Source organism: Podarcis liolepis (assembly GCF_965112155.1).
Source record: "Podarcis liolepis genome assembly, chromosome: 10".
Taxonomy (NCBI): domain Eukaryota; kingdom Metazoa; phylum Chordata; class Lepidosauria; order Squamata; family Lacertidae; genus Podarcis; species Podarcis liolepis.
In genome coordinates, this window is record NC_139562.1 from 629,944 (window position 1) to 652,745 (window position 22,802).

At 44.1% G+C, this 22,802-nt stretch overlaps 2 protein-coding genes and 1 long non-coding RNA gene across 3 annotated transcripts in view; 1 reads left to right on the plus strand and 2 right to left on the minus strand.

The window, feature by feature from the left end:
* LOC310686842 (uncharacterized protein) overlaps positions 1 to 22,802 on the minus strand; it is a 114,119-nt gene that overhangs the window by 27,610 nt on the left and 63,707 nt on the right. The gene's annotated exons all lie outside the window — the stretch shown is intronic.
* LOC310686837 (uncharacterized protein) overlaps positions 1 to 22,802 on the minus strand; it is a 225,745-nt gene that overhangs the window by 2,542 nt on the left and 200,401 nt on the right. The gene's annotated exons all lie outside the window — the stretch shown is intronic.
* On the plus strand, positions 10,715 to 12,022 carry LOC310688123. The gene is made up of 2 exons (XR_014516790.1): positions 10,715 to 11,099; positions 11,181 to 12,022. It is a non-coding gene; the product is annotated as an uncharacterized lncRNA (long non-coding RNA).

Here is a 22,802-nt window from a genome sequence, read left to right on the forward strand (position 1 = left end):
CCATTAGCACCTTCTCTTATTTCAACATCTCTTACATTCTCCCATGTCCTCCCCATGTTCCCAATTTTTAGGAAATGAAAATGCTATGATGTCAAATGGTAGTAATGCATCAGGAACCTTTCAAGATCCTCAATCATCTTTAATAACACAGCATGATCTTGGAATACTGTTGTCCTGTGGGACTGCCTTTCAAATCAAGTGGTTGCCCCCGTTTCCACCTCTAGATCTTCATGAATCACCTTCACAGTCCCACTGACCTCAGGAGGTCCATATGGATTATTTTGGGAGACCCAGGCCTACATCTCTTCCAGGGACTGTGGTCTGGGTCAGTCAGAGAACTAGTGACCAAGGCTTGGTGCTTGGGGTCAGCTGAATGGGTGCTCAGGGAAGCTCCTGTTCTGGGAGATGGACCTCTGTCTACATGCCTCACATTGCATGGAGAGAGCAGGAGAAGCAGAAGGAAAGAAGATGGCAAATGGGAATCCCAGACGGAAACACCCACCCCAAAGGTTCTTTATAATGATGATGTGCTGCCTGATCCTGTGCTTGTCTTCTGACACAGGACTATCCTAATCTGGCACTGAAAAGCAGGATGTTCAAGGCGAGGAAATAACTGTACTTAATCGTAGGTAGCCGTGTTGGTCTGACACAGTTGAAGTATAAAAGTAAAAAAAAAATAGTCCAGTAGCCCATTAGGGACCTAGTTTGTTCTAGGTATAAGCTTTCGTGTGCATGCACACTTCTTCATATAGTGAAGGATAGTAGGAGATGGTAGTAGGAGTACCTTTTTGAGAAAAACCGCAGCCCACCCTCCCACGATATACAAGGGGCTGGTGACATCTGTGTCAGTGTATCTGAAGAAGTGCGCATGCACACGAAAGCTTATACCTAGAACAATCTTAGTTGGTCTCTAAGGTGCTACTGGACTATTTTTAATTTTTTTATTTCAACTGCGTCAGACCAACCCGGCTACCTACCTGAATCTAGATGTCATTGGGTGTTGGGGAGCAGTAGTTCCTTTGGTGGGGGACATGTCCTGCACCTTCTGAGGTCATTTTTCCACCCTTGGTCTTCACCCTGCACTCAGCTCAAACGGGTCGTTCGCTACGGCGAAGCGGAGACCCAGACCGGAAAACCACAGGCAGTGATAGCCTGTGGCTGTGGGACTCGGCGGGCACCCTGAGCGCCCCCTGAAACATTGAAGGGACCCCGTAAGGGGCTCCGGAGCGTGGAAGGGCTGGCGCGGTGCTGGATTGGATTACCTATGCAGACTTGGTGGTGAAGGAAGGAGGAAAGTGGAGGTTAAAACCATATGAACAAGTAAAGGAATATGTCTATGATTGGTTGCACTACCGCCAAATAAATGAAATGTTCAAAAAGGAAGAGAAAGAAAGAGGGTATAAAGAAAAAGATTCAAAATTCCAAACAGAGATAGTGAATAATGACTGCAAAATAATTTCTAAAATGTACAAAATTTTGTTGGAATGGCATACAATGGATGAGGAGGTAAAAGTAGTTATGATTCAGTGGGCCAAAGATTTAGGATATAACATAGAATTGGATGATTGGCAAAAAATATGGAATGAAAATTTGAAGTTTACTGCATGTGTTACATTAAAAGAAAATACAATGAAGATGGTTTACAGGTGGTATATGACACCAGCAAAATTAGCAAAAATGTACAAAATTTGTAACAAGTGTTGGAGATGCAGGGAGAAAGAAGGCACATTTATGCATATGTGGTGGGATTGCAGGAAAGTAAGGGGGTTCTGGGAGATGATATACAATGAACTAAAGAAAATGCTAAAATATAGCTTTGTTAAGAAACCAGAAACCTTTCTGCTGGGAATAACAAGAATGGATATAAGTAGGAGAGACTGTAAACTGTTTCAGTATGCGATCACCGCGGCAAGGACATTGTTGGCCCAAAGATGGAAACAAGAAGAGGTTCCGACCTTGGAAGAATGGAGGACAAAATTAACAGATTATGCAGAACTGGACAAATTAACTGGAAAAATTAGATACCAAAAAGACCAAAGATTCTTTGAGGACTGGGGGAAATTTACGGAGTATTTGGAAAATATATGTGAAGATTGTACAACGCTAGTGTGTTTTAAAGAAGCTTTGTGAAAACATAAGGAAATATTACCAAAAGGCAAATAAGAATAGAAATATAAAATTTGATGGAAATATTGAAACAAAGGAATGTGAAGATAGGATTTGAATTACGAATGATTGTCAGAGAAGTTGAGGGAGGTCCAAATAAGACAAATTATGTGATATGTAAATGGATATGTTTGGTGTTTTTAATGGAAAATTTCAATAAAAAAATTAAAAAAGGAAACATTGAAGGGACCCCATAAGGGGCTCTGGAGCGTGGAAGGGCTGGCACGGTGCTGTGAGTCGATCGCTCTTTCTGTGGAGTGAAGCCGCAAAGCTGCTGTCGGTGAGCGCTGACCCTTTTCCTGGGACTATTCAGCTACAAAACAACTTCCCGTGAGCAGGTGAAGTTTGATATTCGGGACTAAATTTATTTAAATTTTGGCACTGAAGCGGGAAATGCAACCAGGAAGTCCGTCTCCCGGCACTGTTTAAAGATCAAAAGCAAGGATTTAAACTTTCTAATGCCTTTGGAATTGTGACTTAAAAAGGAATTAATCTGAGCATCAATTGAACTGAGGCGCAGGGAGAAAGCTGGAATTTTACCCCGTTATTTGTGAACTTTACCTTCTTATTATTGGACAATTTTTTTTACCTCTTCTTTTGTGGATTTACAAAACTACCGAAATCCCGGTAGTCGGGCTGCCAGATCTTTAGAGCTGCGGGACTGTGGGACTGTGTGATTTGTTACATTGGACTGATACATTGGATCGTTACACTGAATTGCTACATTGAAGCTGGCACTTTTTAGAGACATTGTAAGTACTTTAAGGTTAACTCTGCTAAGGATAAAGGATCTGGAGGACTTTTGAGACTTTGATCCTGTTTGATATTACCATCAAATTTTAAGGGATTTGGAGCAACCTGGAATGTATGAACAACAACTTTTTTCCCCTTAGGATATACCTATCTCCCTCTAGAGGAACTTTGAAAATTTGCAACTACTGGGGGTGTTTTTTTTCCATCTGTGGACTCGTGGATTCCCATGGGAATTGCAAAGTGTGAGACTGACCTTGGCGCATAGACAGAAGTGGAATGAGTGGGACTGGGAGAACAAGATCAGCCAAAGCCAAGACACAACAACCTAATATAATCTCACAGCTGCGTAGATCATCCGTTCCCATTGTTTCTGTAACACAAGAGGAAGAATCAGAGCAAGCTAGGCCGGAAGGAATGGCCACAGGAGGGGACTCTACTTCGGTATTAGAAAAAATCTTTGAAAAATTAGAAGGCCTGAGTAAACAAGTGACTGAACAATCATCTAAAATTGACCAAAACACAGCTAGTGTTAATAACTTGACTCAACAAGTTAGCTTAAATGCACAATCAATTGGGAAACTACTGGAAGCCACTACTGAAAATCGTAAAGTAGCTGATGAGGCCAAACAGAAAGCAGAGGCGGTGCAAGAGGAAATCAAACCTATGCGCAAACAGATTGATGAACATGAGGAATACCTGTCTATGATAGAATTAAGAAGTAAGGAAAATAATTTGAGATTGAGGGCAGTCCCAGAACTTGAAAAAGGAGACTTAACTGGATATTTGACAAAAGAATTTACAGAATTTTGGCTTTTGGAAGAAGATAAAGACTTTAAAATCGTAAGTGCATTCAGACTTGGAAAAGGAGGGGGAAAGGTAAAGTCCAGGGACTGCCTGATCTCTCTCAGAACGAAGGCAGAAAGAGACAAAATATTGAGTGAACACTTTCAAAAGACGCTTGAAATTCAGGATTCGAGAGTGGAAATCTACAAGGACATCCCGAAACACCTACTGGAACTTAGATCCAGGTACGGAGACCTGGTGAAATTATTGAGAAGCAGCAGAATTATTTTTAGGTGGGAGTTCCCCCAGGGATTATCCTTTACCTTCAGTGGGAAGAAGGTGAAAATCAAAACAGCTGAAGACAAGGAGAAATTTTTGAGTGACTACGGAGAAGACCTCCAGAAAGGGACAGAAGAAGATCCAGGAGCCTTAAGACTTGGACCACGAGGGTCTACACCTACACCCTTGGGTTCTGCCGAACCGGAGAGAGCGATACCACCACCACCAAAGGGAGAATAGAGTAGTCCAACATGTCGCTGCAACTATTAAGTTGGAATATCCACGGTTTTAACTCCCCAGAGAAAAGAAGGAAGATTTTCCATTTATTAAAAAAGGAACAATTAGACCTCATTTGCCTGCAGGAAACGCACGTGATTAGGCTTCACAGGAAAGTGTTAATTAACACGAGACTAGGTCAAGAATTTATTTCATCTGATAAAGTGAAGAAGAGAGGAGTTCTTATTTATGCAAAAGAAAGCCTATCACCAAAATTTCTTTTCAAAGATGAGCAAGGAAGAATCTTGGCAATTGAAATTCAAATACAAGGAGAAAAATTTTTGATTGTGGGAATTTATGCACCAAATGAGGGGAAATCGGAATTCTTCAAGAAGCTGCAGGAGACAATGTTGGACTATATGGACTATAATAACATCATTTTGATGGGAGACATGAATGGGGTGGTATCTACGAATATGGACAAAGCGCAAAGTCAAAGTGTGACAAAAGAGGGCAGGCTACCAAAACCTTCTTTGAATTAACCGACAATATGGATCTGATTGACATTTGGAGAACAAAGAACCCCTTAGGAAGAGAGGGGACATTCTTCTCTGAAGCCAAAATGACACGGACAAGAACTGACCAAATATGGATAACTAGAGGATTGGCTCCCAAGATCAAAAAGGTGGAAATCTGCCCCAAAACCTGCTCCGACCATAATGCAGTAAAGATGGAAATTAAATCAACCTGAACTGGTTCCTTCAGATGGAAGATGAATGACACCTTACTAAGAGATCAAGAGATAGTCAAGAAGGCCCAAAAGAACTTGAGTGATTATTTTGAAGTAAATTTGAAAACAACGGTGGAAAAAAGAGTAATCTGGGACGCAAGTAAAGCGGTGATGAGGGGGTTTCTGATACAACAGAATGCAATAAGAAAAAGAGTTCAAAATGAGAAAAAGGATAAGATCTTGGAGAAAATAAAAGAAGGGGAGAAAAAACTAAGATCGAAACCAAAGTCACAGGAGATTCTGAGAGAAATTAAACTTTATCAAGCACAATATACGAAATTGATAAATCAGGAAGTCGAGTGGAAAATCAAACAAATGAGACAAAGGACCTTTGAATTGGCTAATAAAGGCGGAAAACTGCTAGCATGGCAGTTGAAAAAGAGACAGAAGTTGAACATGGTTACTAACTTAGAGATTGAAGGGAGAAACATTCAGAACCCTGTGGAGATTAGAAAATGCTTCCAGAGATACTTTAAACAACTACATACCCAAGGGCCGCAAAAAGAGATTGACATAGACCAATTTTTAAGAACCAACGGATTACCAAAACTATCTCAAGAAAATAAAACAATATTGAACTATAAAATAACCGAACAGGAGATTGAAGGTGCCATTCAGAACATGCAATTGGGCAAGTCTCCAGGGCCGGATGGGCTAACCTCCAAGTATTATAAGACTCTGAAAGACTATTTAATTCAACCACTGAAGGAGGTATGTAACGAGATTATGGAGGGGAAGAAGGCACCGGAGTCGTGGAAAGAAGCTTTCATCACACTTATACCAAAATCTGAATCTGAAAAGACACAATTTAAGAACTACCGTCCCATTTCCCTTTTAAATGTGGATTACAAAATTTTTGCAGACATTCTAGCCAATAGATTAAAAAGAGTGCTAAATGAAGTGATTCATAAAGACCAGGCAGGCTTTCTCCCAGGTAGACATCTGTCCGACAACACAAGGAACATTATTGACATTTTGGAGCTATTGCAAATGAACACAAATACAAAAGCAGTGTTGATTTTTATTGATGCGGAGAAGGCCTTTGACAATATTTCATGGAATTTTATGAAGAAGAATCTTAAGGGAATGGGAGTGGGACGGGGTTTTGAAAATGGTATAGACGCAATCTATTCAGAACAAAAAGCAAAACTGATAGTTAATAATGTGGTGTCAGAAGAGTTTAAGATAGAGAAAGGAACACGACAGGGCTGCCCTATCTCTCCATTGTTATTTATTTCGGTCCTGGAGGTGCTCCTGAACATGATTCGAAGAGACCGGTTGATTGAAGGAATTCAGGTCGGAGCTAAACAATATAAACTGAAGGCCTTTGCAGATGACCTGGTTTTGACATTACAGGAGCCAGAATCTAGTACAAAAAGAGTTTTAGAACTGATTCAAGAATTTGGTCGGTTAGAGGTATTTAAACAAAATATGCAAAAAACTAAGGTTTTGGGGGAAACCTTAACTACTATGGAAAAAGAAAGGTTTCAGAAGGAGACAGAGTTAAATGTGGTTAAAAAAGTGAAATACCTAGGGATTAACATGACGGCTAAAAACTTGAATTTATTTAAAGATAATTATGAAAAATGCTGGTCAGAGGTTAAAAAAGACTTAGAAATTTGGTCCAAATTGAAACTTTCCTTGTTGGGTCGAATTGCTGCTATAAAGATGAATGTATTGCCAAAAATGCTGTTTTTGTTTCAGACTTTGCAGATTGTGGACAGGATGGGTTGTTTCAAGAGGTGGCAGAGAGACATTTCTAAATTTGTCTGGCAGGGCAAAAAGCCCAGAATAAAATTTAAGATATTAACTGATGCTAAAGAAAGGGGGGGATTTGCCCTGCCAGACATGAAGTTGTACTATGAATCAGCAGCATTCTGCTGGTTGAAAGACTGGCTACTTCTTGAAAACACTGACATTTTGGATTTGGAAGGGTTCAACAATGCGTTTGGATGGCATGCATATCTGTGGTACGACAAGGTTAAAGCTCACAAAGCATTTAAGAACCATATTGTCAGGAAAGCAGTGTTTAATGTCTGGACAAGATACAAAGACTTATTAGAAAATAAGACCCCAAGGTGGCTGTCACCCATGGAAGCTAAGGCTCTGAAAAGACTCAATATGGAGGCCAAGTGGCCAAAATATTGGGAGATATTAGAAAAAGTTGGAGACATATGGAGATTGCAGAGTTTTGAGAAGTGTGAGATTGGTTACATTACCGTCAAATCAGAGAGGTCTTTAATATGGACAAAAAAACAGGTTTCCAGGTGGAAAAATCGAAATTAGAAACAGAACTGTTAGAACCTAAACCTAAGGTACTTTCAAGAATGTATAACTTGCTGTTAAAATGGAACACTTAGGATGAAACGGTTAAATCAGCTATGATAAAGTGGGCGCAAGATATTGGTTATAACATTATTTTTGCTGACTGGGAACGGTTGTGGACCACTGGTGTGAAATTCACGGCATGTAATGTCTGAAAAGAAAATATTATGAAAATGATTTATAGGTGGTACATGACCCCAGTCAAGCTTGCAAAAATATACCATTTGCCGGATAATAAGTGTTGGAAATGTAAAGAAGCTGAGGGAACATTCTTTCACCTTTGGTGGACGTGCCCAAGGGTCAAGGCTTTCTGGGAAATGATCTATAATGAATTGAAAAAGGTATTTAAATATACCTTCCCTAAGAAACCAGAGGCCTTCCTTTTGGGCATTGTTGGCCAAATGGTGTTAAAGAAGGACAGAACTTTCTTTATGTACGCAACAACAGCAGCAAGAATACTCATCGCAAAAGACACAAGATTTGCCCACTTTGGAAGAATGGCAGATGCAACTGATAGACTATATGGAATTGGCAGAAATGACTGGCAGAATCCGAGACCTGGGAGAAGAGTTAGTGGAAGAGGACTGGAAGAAATTTAAAGACTACCTGCAAAAGCATTGTAAACTGTATGAATGTTAAAATGATGCAAGATATAAAGATAATATGGCATTAGTGACTTAGTCGAAAGGAGTAGGCAAGGAATGTTCCATAAGAATAAGGGTGAAAAAAGCTAGAATAATATTATGTCAAATATAAATAAGTGGAAACAAGGGGGAAAAAATGGAGACATAATAATTGAAATGTATAATATAGAATAAGATTTGAAAGAGGAAAGGTACTGCTGAATATGATCGTGTAAAAAGGAACACAGAAAAGGGAGATGTGAGGGAGTCTGGAAAGAGGGATATGAAAAAACTTTAGTAAGAAATTGGATTTGTATGTTTTATATGTCTTTCTTCTTTTTTTCTCTTTAGATGTGCACTGTATTTTTATGTGTTTGTTTGAATGGGACACTGTTTTTTCTTATTTCTTGTGTACGGTTGGGGATGTCTGTTTTAATTCTTTAAAATCTTAATAAATATCTTTAAAAAAAAGAAAAGCTGATGGGTCTCAAATCCTTGGGGGGCTGGGGAATTCTGCTGCACCTGAAGTCAAGCCCTGGTGGATGGAGAGGAGGAGAACAACCGTGAATCCCACAGTCCAGAAGGCAGATTCTGCCCGTGCGGAAGAGGAAAGTGAAGGGCAGGTGGGGCACGTCCACCTGGAGGCTTGTGATCTAGTCCCAGGATTACTCTGACCTTGAATTATATAGAAATTACAGTATTGAAATGCGCCTGCTCCCACTTCCTATTCTGATATTACTCTACTCTGCTTGTCTGTTTCTTACTTGAGTGCTGTTTTGGTTTGCTAAGTCAGGGTTTTACTGCGAGTTACATTTTTGCTATTTTTTGGATCCTGTTATGCTTCTCTGTCTTCGGTAACAAATTTCTCAGCTGAATTGTTTTTTTGCTGCCTCTGTGTTTTCTCCTACTCTGCTATCTATACATCAATCATTATGGAGAAGCAAGATCTGCAACCTAAAGCCCTCATCAGCCTCGGCCCTGTGGACCTGACGGAGCATCTTCACCCCCATCGTTCAGTCCAGACAGGGAGGTCCGCCTCCGAGGGTCTTCTGCTGGTTCCCTTGCTGTTAGAAGTGAAGTTCCAGGGAACCAGGCAGAGGGCCTCCTGCCCCATGGAATGCCCTCCCTTCAGAGGGCAAGGAAGGAGGCAACCATCCGACATTTAGAAGACAGCAGTTTCAGGAGGTTTTTAATGTTGGATGTTTTACTGTCTTGTATATGTACTGTAGGGACGCTGGTGTCGTTGTGGGTTAAACCATAGAGCCTAGGACTTCCTAATCAGAAGGTCGGCGGTTCGAATCCCCGCGACGGGGTGAGCTCCCATCGCTCTGTCCCTGCTCCTGCCAACCTAGCAGTTTGAAAGCACGTCAAAGTGCAAGTAGATAAATACGTCCCGCTCCGGCGGGAAGGTAAACGGCATTTCCGTGCGCTGCTCTGGTTCGCCAGAAGTGGCTTAGTCATGCTGGCCACATGACCCGGAAGCTGCATGCCGGCTCCCTCGGCCAATAAAGCGAGATGAGCGTTGCAACCCCAGAGTCGGCCATGTAGCAGGAACCCCCCCACCCCAATCATTCTGTTTGTACAAACTTCACACACACTCACACTCACACACTACATACGCCACATTTCTCTTATGAATTCATAGAAAATCAACCATACATCGGATTTGCACTGTTCCATTTTTATTTTAATATCAAAGGAGGGTGGCTTGGTTTCTGGTCAGCCATAATCTCTTCAGCATACCAGCACATCCACAGGAGCCCTGCCCAGTTGCTATGTCAGCCTTGATAATCCCAGACAGAAGACAATCAAAATCACAAAGAACAGTGGATTCACCACAGGCTGAAACAAAGGACAATGATCAGATCTTCCCTCTGGGGGCAGGAAACTGCAAACTCCCCATTGTCACCTGGAAAGTACTCATGGGGAGGGGGAAAGGACGAACCAGCCAGGTGACAGGACACTCAGGTTACCACCACAACTCCTCCCTCATCACCTCCTTTCTGTAATGTATGCATGATGTCAACCCCTTCTGTAATGTATGCATGATGTCAACCCCTCCTTTCTGTAATGTATGCATGATGTTTCTGGGGGTGGGCTTGACCTAGAGGAGGGGAAATTCAAAAGTTTTTATAAGGTCTTGCAGCCCATGGTTCTGGGTCTTTTCCTCTCTCTTGCAAGTGAAGGAAATACCCTGTTGCAACAGTTCAATAAAGGCCAAGCCTACAGGCTGCTGTTTTGCTCCAAGTTATCCTGGTTGGTGTCTTTGTTTTGTCCAAGAGAGCCCTCGGATTTTTCCGTTAACAGTTGGCACCGCGACTCAGGGACACTTGGTTCTCCTGTAAAGGTGAGAGGGGAGATAGAAGGGATCGGGCGCCACTGGGCAACCTTAGCCCAGAGATCCTTCTTCCTCTCCCTGCCTCCTCTTTGCGGGCGGTAATCAATCGTCACCAAAAGCTCAACCAGGGGAGCAAAGGCGAGGTCAAAGCCGGCTAAGGGAAAAGGATCCCGGGATCTGCGGGGGGACATCTTCGAACGTGAGTATGGTTTGAAGTAAATACAGAGGGAGGGGGGTTGGAAAGGGAATATCTCCACGACAGCCAGACTTTCTTCTTTCATTTCTGACGTTACCCTTCGGAATCGGCCGGGAACGTTTCTAAACTTTTCCTTTCTCTCCCCCGATTTTCCCCTTCGGAAAGTGGCCAGGGAAATCGTGGTACTTTTACTGGTTTTCTGGCGTTACCTCTCGGAGTCGTCCAGGAACGCCTTAATCTCTCTCTCTCCTTTTCTCCCCCGTTTTCCCTTTCGGAAGTGTGGCCAGGAAAACGTGGTGCTTATTGTTTCTCTGATGTCCTTTTCGGAGTCGTCCAGGGGCATCCTTACAAACCTCTCTCTACTTTCTCTGCTTATGCAAATGAAGCTGCCCCTCCTGCCCGGCGACCTTTGTTAGGGATGACCCGGGTACGTGAGAACGCAAGGTCATTTGCTTCCTTTCAAAACTTTGTTTTCTCGGGTCCTGATCTGGCACTGCACTGTGCAGGCGTTTAGTAAGGAATCCGAACTTAGTCCGAAGGCTAGGCAGGAGGCTGTTGTGGAAGGTAGAGGGGAGGTTCACAATTGGGGCCCCACACTAGGGTTAGTCTTGAAACAGTACTGTGGTTTAGGTTTCCGGGCAGTGACCCGTGGTTTAGGTTTCCGGGCAGTGACCCGTGGTTTAGGTTTCCGGGCAGTGACCCGTGGTTTAGGTTTCCGGGCAGAGACCCGTGGTTTAGGTTTCCGGGCAGAGACCCGTGGTTTAGGTTTCCGGGCAGAGACCCGTGGTTTAGGTTTCCGGGCAGTGACCCGTGGTTTAGGTTTCCGGGCAGAGACCCGTGGTTTAGGTTTCCGGGCAGAGACCCGTGGTTTAGGTTTCCGGGCAGAGACCCGTGGTTTAGGTTTCCGTTCAGGCTTGAGGTTTTTAGCAAATAGCTCGTGGTTAAGAAACAAGTAGGGATTGCGCTAAGTCAAGGATATTCCAAATACTGAAAGAATCTTTCTTCTACCCCTTTCTTTCCCATTGCCCCTCCTCCCTTGTGTGTGTGTTTCCACTCTTTCTGTCTTTAGCGTACTTCGTTAACGAAAAAAAAACAAACAAACAAAAAAAAAAACAACCCAATAATAACATATGAGAGAATGGGAGCTCACTAAACACCCTAGCTGGACTCCTCCTGGCAACAAAGCTTCCATGAAGCCTTTTGCCCCAGAGAGGACTCTAATATGCCCCTCCAGCTTGTCATCTCCAATTAGAGAAAAAATAGAAATAAAATAAAGGGGCAAAATGGTCTTTCCAAGTACAAAGTACGAGACCGTTGTAACTTTTAGTGGGTGGCTTAGGCCCACCACCTAGAACCCAGGGCACAGTGGCCACCTCAGGGATCCTTCAACAAAATCAGGGTGTGAACTCTTAGGGAGAGCTGAACACATCAAATTTGTGTTGTTAAACTATAATCTAAAGCTAGAACATGAAACTGTAAACTTAATGGTGCTCAGAAGGCAGTAGATATAATAACAGCCCAGCATTAGAGATCTTAGTTTCTCTTAAAATAAATATTTCAAGGGTTTGTATTTACATTGGCCTTGGCATCCACAAACTGTTCTTAAATGCACATAGTTTTAAATTGCAAGCTTGCTTCAAAATTTTAAATCTAAGGAAGCCATGTTGCGCCTTATTGATCTTAAACAAAACAAAATGGAGAATGGAGTGTACAAATCTTTGTTATTTGAGAGAGGCTCTAAAAGAGAGTTTTCCTCCCAAGTGGTAAGATCCTGTATATGTGCTACTTGTGTTCTGAAAGGGGGATTACCCCACCTCTTTCTTCTAGTTTTAAGTGAGGAGGGTGATTTTAAGTCTAATGGTAAATGATGTTTTATTTGCTCCAGTCTATTTTGGAAGGAGAAGTTAACCAAATGTTTCTGCTGCAAAAGCCTAGTTGAGCACAACTGCTCTCTCAAGCTAAAATGCAGTGTATGTATTTCATTAAGCGTATGCCTATAAAAGTATGGTGTTCATTCTAAGAAAAAATATTTGAGTCCAGTTTCAACTTTGATTTGGTTGGACAGAAGAGTTATTGTAAGGCTCCTGATATCAGTCTGTATAAGACTTCATGGCCTCTTTTGTTAGAAAATGCCCCCCCTCCCCCTTGTTTCACTCTGCCTCTTTCAGTTGTTTTCTCCCTTCTTACTTCTGTGCTAGGTAAATTTACTCCCGAGTAAGCTTCCTTTAAAGGAAACTGCAAAGAGGGGAGGGGGCAACACTTGTGTATTCCCTCTAAAAAAAAAAAAAATCAAACCTAGGGCTGCTTTAACTGTGCTTTATAAGAGATCCTCTCAGGAGTATAGATGTTTCCTTTCCCAGCTGTAAATCTGTACTTAAATGTGTATGCCTCTTTGGTAGTACAAATCTTGCTGTGAAATCTTGCTGTGAACCCTATACTTTGGAGGGTTGGACTAGATGACCCCAGGGTCCCTTTCAACTCTCCCAATTTGTGGCTGTGTGGAAGACCATGTGTCTGCAAGCATTGGAGGGTAATTCTTAAATTCTGGTGTGGTAATGGAGTTGAAATTCAGCCTAGCTTTGCTCTTTAGTTTTAAAAGGTGAGAGGTGAAGCCCAACTGGTAATATCAAGCATTTGAGTGATTACAGTGTTTATCATTTTGTCTACTATTTAAAAATCAGACTTAAAAGTCTACTCAAAGTTTAAGCACATACAAATGAATAATCAAGTAGAATTAGCCTTGACCATTCCTGTAAATAAAGGGCAGGAAATAATAATATTAATAATAATAATAATATTTTTTGTCTGCAAATGGTAAGGCTGAAATGGCTGAGAAGTTTAAAAAAGAAAAAAAAATCCTATGAATTCTAACTCTGGCCATTTTTACTCATAAATAAGAGAGCGGTTGATTGTTCCGCGAATGGCCAGAAGGATATTAGCCCTTTCCTGTACATAAAGGAAGCAGTCTCAGTTTGCTTGGGCTGAAATTGCTAGCTTTGGTGAATACTTAAATTGCTGAGTTTCTCTTTTTTGTTTAAAATCAAACCCTGTTTTCAAAATCTACTCCTTACCCTTCCTTTCCCTTATTCAAATGGTAATTTAGCCAAAGGATGCAACATTTTCAATAGTATAAAAGGTTTGCTGAGACATGAACTCTGCACATGCACAGAGGCTAGATCAGCTAAAGAAGAGAGAGAGAGGAAGGGGGGAACTGTAAGGGGGGAGAGGAGGTTTCTTCCAAATGTAAAAGAAAACTTGGAACCATTGAGGAACCATTGAGGGAAATCACCCTTAATCTGTCTTTGCTCCAGGGCTACTTAAGACAAAAGGCTAAAAAAAAACACAAAAAAACACACACACACACACAAAAAAACAACAAAAAAACTAGCCCATCAAAAGTCAAGAGCTTTCCAGGTTCCAAATCTTAACATGCCAAATTCTTTTCGCAGGTAAATATCAAAGCATTCCCCCCCTCAATGGGAATTTTAGGAACAGCATTTCCTGACAAGCTTCTCACATGAAATAATTTTCCCTTTTAACAGGATATGTGAACCCCGATAACAAAGTGTTTGCCCCTTTTTCCTCCCACAGCAACTTTCTTTCTGTTCTGTGAAACAAGTCTGAATCCCTGCTATATTAGTAACTTCAATCTCTTTGTGGCCTTGACACTTTTTTTTAAAGTTACAAATAATCTGTTTTCATTTATTTAATCTGTTTCTCCATGATGTCTATGAAGTTAATCGAAGCACAACCAAACATTGTTTGTGGAATGGTATTTGTTTACCTTTTTGCCTGAGCATTTCTTATTAATTCTGTCATTTTGGCTAGTGCAAGGTACCTGCACAACTTTAAATTGCCATTCATTTTTCTTGGTATTAACTCATTTCCCAGTATTAACATTACAGTTGATGTTGTCACATCAAGAAACACTATTTTATTTTCATTTGGGATGTTAGAATGCCAAAACAGATTACTTCAGGTTACCTATTAATTGTGTGTTTTAGCATTTATTTATTTGGTTCCTCATAGGTCATTTTGTGTGTGTGTGTTTTACTTTGGGGACATGTTCATCACATGTTGGAAGTCAGTTTCATGAAGTTCTTTTATCAAATAGCACATGGTGAATTTAAAGTTTTTTCCCCATGGTTTTCCCATTTTTTCAGTCTAGTAGTAATCTGCGTGGTTTTGATAATATATTTAATAATAATTCTTTTCTAAATCTGATGTCTTTGTGTCAAGTTTGTTTTCATCTGACTGGTAATCAAATTTTTTGCTTTCTTTTGTATTTTTTAACCTTTGTATTTTTTTACAGTTCTCTTTCTCTCCAAAGTGAAGGAAAGCAAATGAACTTGGCAGATAATAACAGTAGTTATAGGAAAATGTGATAATAATATTGGAATGAATGAAACGCTTAATTCGCTAAGATTTTTATTATTTGCAGCTTCCAACAGAAACCGAAGGACATCCTTTTTGCCTTTTGCCCCCTCCCTTTTCTAACTGTCTTTAAGCCCCAAAACCCTGCCCCTTACAGGATATCACTTCTACAGATGTGCAATGATGAAAACCAGCAACAACCCCTCATGGCTAAGGGGAGGAGTTGAATTGCAAGGACATTTTCTCACTTTTGAACCTTAAGACTGTGCTCCAGGATTCAAAAGATACATGCATAAAAGATCACAATTGTGTCAAGATATGTAACTGATATTTAATTAGTTTGTTTTGTATTATGTGTTATTATGTAAGAATGTTGAAATGTGTCTGACAGTGTGATTTCCACAAAGGGGGGCAATTTTTGTGTGTAATTGTTTTTTTGTTTAATGTCTTATTGCTTACACACCAATGGAGAATTCTCATGCATTTTATACTTTCTAATAGCTCGCACTATTGTGTAGTCCAATGTTTAGATCAACTTATAACCACATTTAATTGTTCCACCTGGCACTCTGCCAACTTTCCCTATCCATTTTGAAATGTGTTAAACCTCATTTTGCCAAGGACAATCTTCTGGATCCATAAAACAACAGGTACATGAAGGTGCATATGCTTTGGTTTAGCAGGAATGATCCCTTATAGAGTTAAATTGACTTATTTGGACAACTGCCCTTGTTAAGAATGGTTTTCTTTTAACAGATTGGTTTCAAGAGTTGAGAACCATGGGGCACATAAATTCAAATTGGACTCAGTTTGAATTGGGCAAGTGTATCCAGGCTGCAATTAGCTCTTTGATCCTTAAAGTGCAAGTGAGCAACTCCCATGACTGCAAGACCAGAGCCTGTAATAATAATAAGGAATCCCATGGATTTTGGCCAAGGCAAAGACATTTCTCTCAGGACGTGTCCGAAACCTGTGCCAGCTGTGGTGGGTACCAGGCTACATGATAAATATGAAAGCCCTAAGTGGATTCACCAGGGATTGCCACTACTGCGACACCATGCCGATGTGAGACCACAGAAGAGCTACCTTGACACCTGAGAACACAAAAATGGCGGGGGGGAAGCAAACTGCACTTTTCAGTCATTAGTGGACCTTCCTGCCTAAATGTAAAGCATAGATCACTATTGAGAAAATATTTCTTCCAAGGTGCTAGAATATCCTTAAAGTAGCATGATATCCAAGTCCCTTTCAGGTTCACATGGACACACACATCTGGGACGGAGAATACCAGGTTATTATTTACCACCTTAAATTGTGCGGAGAAAAGGATTGCAAAGTAGCCACCTTTGCAATCTTATCTCCGAAGGGGGGAACTGTAGCAGGAACCCCCCCACCCCAATCATTCTGTTTGTACAAACTTCACACACACTCACACTCACACACTACATACGCCACATTTCTCTTATGAATTCATAGAAAATCAACCATACATCGGATTTGCACTGTTCCATTTTTATTTTAATATCAAAGGGGGGTGCTTAGTTTCTGGTCAGCCATAATCTCTTCAGCATACCAGCACATCCACAGGAGCCCTGCCCAGTTGCTATGTCAACCCTGATAATCCCAGACAGAAGACAATCAAAATCACAAAGAACAGTGGATTCACCACAGGCTGAAACAAAGGACAATGATCAGATCTTCCCTCTGGGGGCAGGAAACTGCAAACTCCCCATTGTCACCTGGAAAGTACTCATGGGGAGGGGGAAAGGACGAACCAGCTGGGTGACTGGACACTCAGGTTACCACCACAACTCCTCCCTCAACCCCTCCTTTCTGTAATGTATGCATGATGTCAACCCCTTCTGTAATGTATGCATGATGTCAACCCCTCCTTTCTGTAATGTATGCATGATGTTTCTGGGGGTGGGCTTGACCTAGAGGAGGGGAAATTCAAAAGTTTTTATAAGGTCTTGCAGCCCATGGTTCTGGGTCTTTTCCTCTCTCTTGCAAGTGAAGGAAATACCCTGTTGCAACAGTTCAATAAAGGCCAAGCCTACAGGCTGCTGTTTTGCTCCAAGTTATCCTGGTTGGTGTCTTTGTTTTGTCCAAGAGAGCCCTCGGATTTTTCCGTTAACAGCCATGACTGGACCTAACGGTCAGGGGTCCCTTTACCTTTACCTATATGTACTGTAAGCTGCCCAGAGTGGCTGGGGGGGAAATACTAATAGTATAACTTTTACAGTGGTACTTCGTGTTACAGATGTTTCAGGTTACAGACTCCGCTAACCCAGAAATAGTACCTTGGGTTAAGAACTTTGCTTCAGGATGAGAACAGAAATCGCACGACAGCAGCAGGAGGCCCCATTAGCTAAAGTGGTACCACAGGTTAAGAACAGTTTCAGGTTAAGAATGGACCTCCAGAACGAATTCAGTTCTTAACCCGAGGTACCACTGTACTATTATTATTATTATCGTGTGATTTTTTGTAGTTATTTTGGAATTCGTACTGCAATATCAGCTCACGAAATGTTATGGGTGGAGAAAATCACAGGGTTGCCGTAAATTATAATCCCACCCACAAACTCTCATTCACATACAGTCTGTAAATTTGGGAAGGTCACACACCTCACCTGTGCTAATACTGGCAGTCTCTGGCCTCCACAGGCACACCCGGTGTGTAGAGCCTCCAGCCACAGGCACTGTCTATCAAGAAAATGGGTCCTTTGACTGGGAAGATTCATGCAGTCGCTGTCATTGGATGATGATGGGTTGTATCGCAGCTTGTCAGTCACTCTGACATTGCCTACAAAGAATAGGGGGAACAGAAATGCTTTTGAGGTGCAACTTCTGTATCAATCCTGAGAGCCATTCCATGGACTCTGCACCCCTGTTTCTGAGGACAGGTGTACATTATCCTCATCCTCAGGGGAAAAGACAATCAAGATGGAAGCCTGAGAGAGAGGAAAAGGTTTCTGGCTGCTTCCTGGGTGGGATTGCGGAAGCCAAGAGCCGCTTCTGAGAAGGCCTCCCCCCTCCCCTCTTCCTCTCGGGATTTCCTCTCCTCTCCAGGGGACCAATGGTTGGACTGGGCAGAATGGCTGTGTCTGGACAGGGCAGGGACTTATGGGGTGGGAAGAGGATGGAGATTGCAGGATGGAAGGGCGGGGGGACAGGACCCCCACTTTCCAGGGATCCCTCTCTGGTCGCCTTGAAGGGGGGGGGCATTCCTGGGCGGGAGGGAGAAGCCAAGGCGGCCCCTTCGAAGATTGCTCAAGGAAGCCACGATTGAGACGCCCCCCCCAAAAAAACTGGTCTTCCTATCTCTCCCCCCCCCCAGTGCTCCTCTTCCCTTCCCCCTCCCTCTCTCCCGCAAATTCCCCTGCACTCTAGCGCGACTGACACCTCGCCCTGCGCTCCCCATCTCTCCATCCTAGCCCCCCCCAACAGGAGCAAGGGAGGGACTGGGGGGTCTCTATCCTGGCTTCTCTCGCGCCCCTTAACCCTTTCATGGGACGCGCGGAGCCTGGGAAACGGGGCGAGGGGTCCGCCCTGCGAGGAAAGATCCCTTCGCAGCACGCGCGCAGGGATCCAGGCCCCACGGAAGGCGCTTGGGGGAGCTGGCGGGGTCTCTGGGTCCTTTCTCCCCTCTCCCCCCCCCCGCGACCCCTTTACCTCTTTGTCCTCGCTCCCGATTCTCCTCTCCTTTCCTGCAACATCCACGGGGGGGGGGGTCCCCTGCCTCCTCCCTCCCCTTTCCGAAAGCGCCCCCCCCTAGAGCTACGGGGTAGAGCAGCAAACCCGCCCCCCATTCCTGTCACAGAAGAGCCGGATTGGAGGAGGAGGAGGAAGAGGAGGAGGAAGGGGTGCAACGTATGGGAGGGCGGGAATTGGGGTTGTGGGGGCGGGGTGAGAGGAGGATGTGCCGGGAGGGGAGGGAAAGGATTGAGGGGGGGAGAAGAAGGTTTCCCCCCTCCCCTCTTCCTTCTGGATCAGGAGAGCGGGGGAGGGGCTGATCCCGGAGATCCAGCTGCAAAGAGGGATCCCCCCCACAAGTGCAACATCCTCCTCTCCCCCACCCCGCGAGCTTAGATCCCTCCGTGTTTTAGGTCTTGGTGCTGTTCAAACCAGGAACGGGGGGGGCAGCTAAGCGACTCCCCCCAAATCCCAGCTCCCCACCCCAGCCTCTGACTCAGGCCAGGACAAGGACCGTGGACACAGGCCCCGTCCCGGCACAACAGCCAAGAGGCTCAGAAAAGCAGCCGATACAATTGGAGCCAGAAGCGGATACCGTGAATCGGACTGTTTCCTCGACTATCCAATATAGAAAGCTGAAGAAACGTCAAATAATCTCCAAAATTCTACGGTTTGACCGGTTTCCTTGCTTCCAAAGTCTAATGACTCCTCTCCAATTAGGGGATCCGGGGCTCCCCCTGACTCCATAATCCCTTAGCAGGCAGGAGGCGATCAAGGGCAGCACATGCCCCAGGCAGAAATCCATCGGGATGGCGGGTTGAATCCTGATACTTTGAAGGGAGAAGGGCAGGAAAGCCTTTCAGCTGGGGGATGGGCAAATACTATTACGTTCTTTGGGGAAGAGGTTTGGGAAATTGGGGTTATTGACGGGGTGGGTGACGGGCTCATGTTTCTAAACGCCAAAGACTCCTACTTTGTGACATATTTGTGATGCATCTATGATGCTGTTGAAAAATGTATTGTGGGAAATGGGGAGAAAAAATTGGGGGGGGGGGACCCCATGTCATGTATCAATGAAGTTGTTGGAAAATTTATTATGGGGAAGGGGGTAAAAGCCATTAAAAGTTCATGCAATCATATGTTCCTACTTTTGGGGTGTTTGAACCTTGTTGCAACAAATAAAGATCAGGTCAACTGACCACTGTTAGCTTCTTTAACTTGGCTGGACACTCCTTCTTTTGCTGACCGGAGGGACCCCCGGGGAGTGGCACCCTGAGGAGCTGGGCAGCGCAGGAAATCCACACCCCGGGATATTTTCCTTCTCAACTCTTTCCCACCTGAGCCTCACCCCCTTCCCTAAAAGCCAGACACAGCACAACGTGAGAGGATTGTGACTCCTGTCTCAGGAGTGTGGTGGAGTCTCCTACTTTGGAGGTCTTTAAGCAGAGGCTTGACAACCATATGTCAGGAGTGCTCTGATGGTGTTTCCTGCTTGGCAGGGGGTTGGACTCGATGGCCCTTGGGGTCTCTTCCAACTCTAGGATTCTATTCCTGCCCTCAGGAAGCAAAATAGCTCCCCCCCTCCCAAGCAAAGCAACCCCGGGATGCTGTGTCCCCCAATCCTTGACATGAAAAGGGGGGGCTCGGGACACCTTCAGGGAGCAGGCGGGGAGGGGGCTGCCCAGGCTCCAGAAGTGCCTTCTCGCTGGTTCCTCCCCATCGCCCTCCTGCTGCCTGCCTCCCCTCCGCTCCTATGGCTGCTTCGCAAGTGTGGGGAAGCTGCAGCCCCTCCGCCCCCCCCGGAAGTTCCCTTAAGAGCCCCACGTTGCACGGGGCAGGCTCACCTGCAGCGAAACAAAACACAGCTGCCCCGGCAGAGTGGAGCCAGATTGGGGCGCACCGTGGGGACCCCAGAAATGTGTCCCTAGAAGAAATGCGCCTCCTTCCTTCTCTGGTGCTCAAGTGCTGCCGGTGGGCTTCCCAGAAGAGGCCCCTGCTTGGCCCCTGGGAGGACAGGGGCCCCGTGGGCCTGATTCTGCAGGGCTCACCTGACGTTCTGGTGCAAGTGAGCCCCCCTTTGTCCTTCAGGGAGAAGAGGGTTTCCCAAACTTGGGTCTCCAGCTTCTTTTCGACTACGGCTCCCATCACCCTGAGCTAGCCAGACCAGTGGTCAGGGGTGATGGCTATTGCCGTCAGGATCTCCAGGTGGCTCTGGCAAGTGAGCCCAGCTGCGTGTGACAAGAGTGGGCGGAATTCCATCCTGGTGTTATGGAAATTACAAGGGTGGGTGTGTTTACCATCTGACATTATCCCCTGGGTCCAAAACCCCTCTCCCCTCAGTCGCACAAGAACAACACACACATCGTATAAATACAGGAAAACACGGTCTCTGCATTTTATGAATGGGATTTACGGACTTTGTGTTTTATGAATGGGATTTATTAATAACTGAAGCTCACCAATCAAGAGTGCTATGTTTTGACAGCTAGCCAATGGGGGAATCCATAGACGGCTGAAACTCTCTGCAAACCAGCCATTCAGCTCAACCTTTCCACGGTTGTCTCAGCGCCCTCCTGCTGCTTAGACTATGGGCAACGTATATTAAATGTATCCATTTTGGTTTCGATTGCCTAAAGTTGCTAGAATGTTACAAAGATTGTGTCTGAATGTATCCTTTCAGCTTGACAGCTCAGGGAAAGATACCTAACTTTGCAAACTCATATAATATCCATTCTTTAACCAATTCTTCCCATTCCAACGTCATTTTAAGGTGAATTTAGGCTTCACCCTCCTCCATGACCCTGGAAGCGGATAGTCACGTAGGCAGCGAGTACAGGGCCTATGCCATAATCCCCTGAGTGTGAGAGTGTTGGAAATCAAGCCTTTATCAGGAGAAACTGGCAACTCTCCAGGCACCCGGCTTGACATCCTGTTGACCTCAGCAGGATACAGGCTAGCGATCCTTCTCAGCGTGAGAAGAACACCCCCCCCCTTTACTGCCCCTTCCCGGGCAGGAGAAAGAGAGAGACAGAAACATATTTACATGCCTTTATTTCTGTCTTTGCAGTGTTCCAAAAAACATGACTGCTCTCTTCAAACTCCAGCAGTCGAGAGAGACAAACACTTCCTGTACAGCTCATATTACACTCTGAGCTAATTCCGGTGCCCTCTGCACTGTGAATTGACTGTCCCTCTGTTTCCCACGGAACAGTCCCAACATTCCACCATGTGCTGTTTTCAAGCTAGCAGCTCGCGGCTGCATTGCTTCAATATCTTAACAGAGAGAACGTACACTTCGCCCCACCCAGGGAGTGACCAAGGGGCAACAATAGACTTCCACAGAGGCAGCTGACTAAGCCAGGTGTTCTGGAAGCCCATCTCAGGAGAAGCCCTGAGGGCAAGGATGTATGTCAATAGTTTTATTGTTCTCTGGGTGGTGGGTACTTGAGAGGTGTCCAGAGATGTATCTGATAGAAGGAAGAAATGCTGAACTTGTGTAACCCTTTGATACCCCTCCCCATTTGTGACATACTAGTGAAGATGCTGCTCAAAATGTATTCTGAGTGAAGGGGGTGTTAGAAATGAAATAATGTCCCCCAGAACTTAAGGCACTGAGAGTCTTAAAAAGAAAATAATCTTGGACAATCTTTGTAAAAGGAAGATTTTAGTAGTACATTTTTGCAAACGGGTACTGCAGCAGAAAAAAAATAGCCAGCAGTACAAGTCAAAAAGATTACACACAAGTTTTAAAGCCTCATAGCCCCTTTCCCCACTCCTTCACAGAGAAGGCATGGAAAACCCCCAGCTGGGAATGTTATTTGGAGCTGCAGCTATTCTCCCGTCTGTGAGACAGGAGCCAAGAGCTCACTTCAGTCCAGATCTTTTATAGCCTGTAGTCACTCTCCCTCCTCCCTCACAGAGAAGACATGAAAATCCTCCATTGGTCAAAGACAAGCTGTATATGATGTAGGAATATTTTTGAGCCAAGATTCTGATATAATTTATAGCACAAGATTAATAAATCGTTTGATGTTCTGACATCATTTAGATACAGGATAAGCAGCAGGTCAAGAAGGTCGTTAGGTAAAGGTCAAGGGACCCCTGACCATTAGGTCCAGTTGTGGCCGACTCTGGGGTTGCGGCGCTCATCTTGCTTTATTGGCCGAGGGAGCCGGTGTACAGCTTTCGGGTCATGTGCAATAGAGACTGGCTGAGTGGGGGGGCAAACTCCTTCTCCCCCTCCCCCCTTCAGGGTGGTGGGTGCAG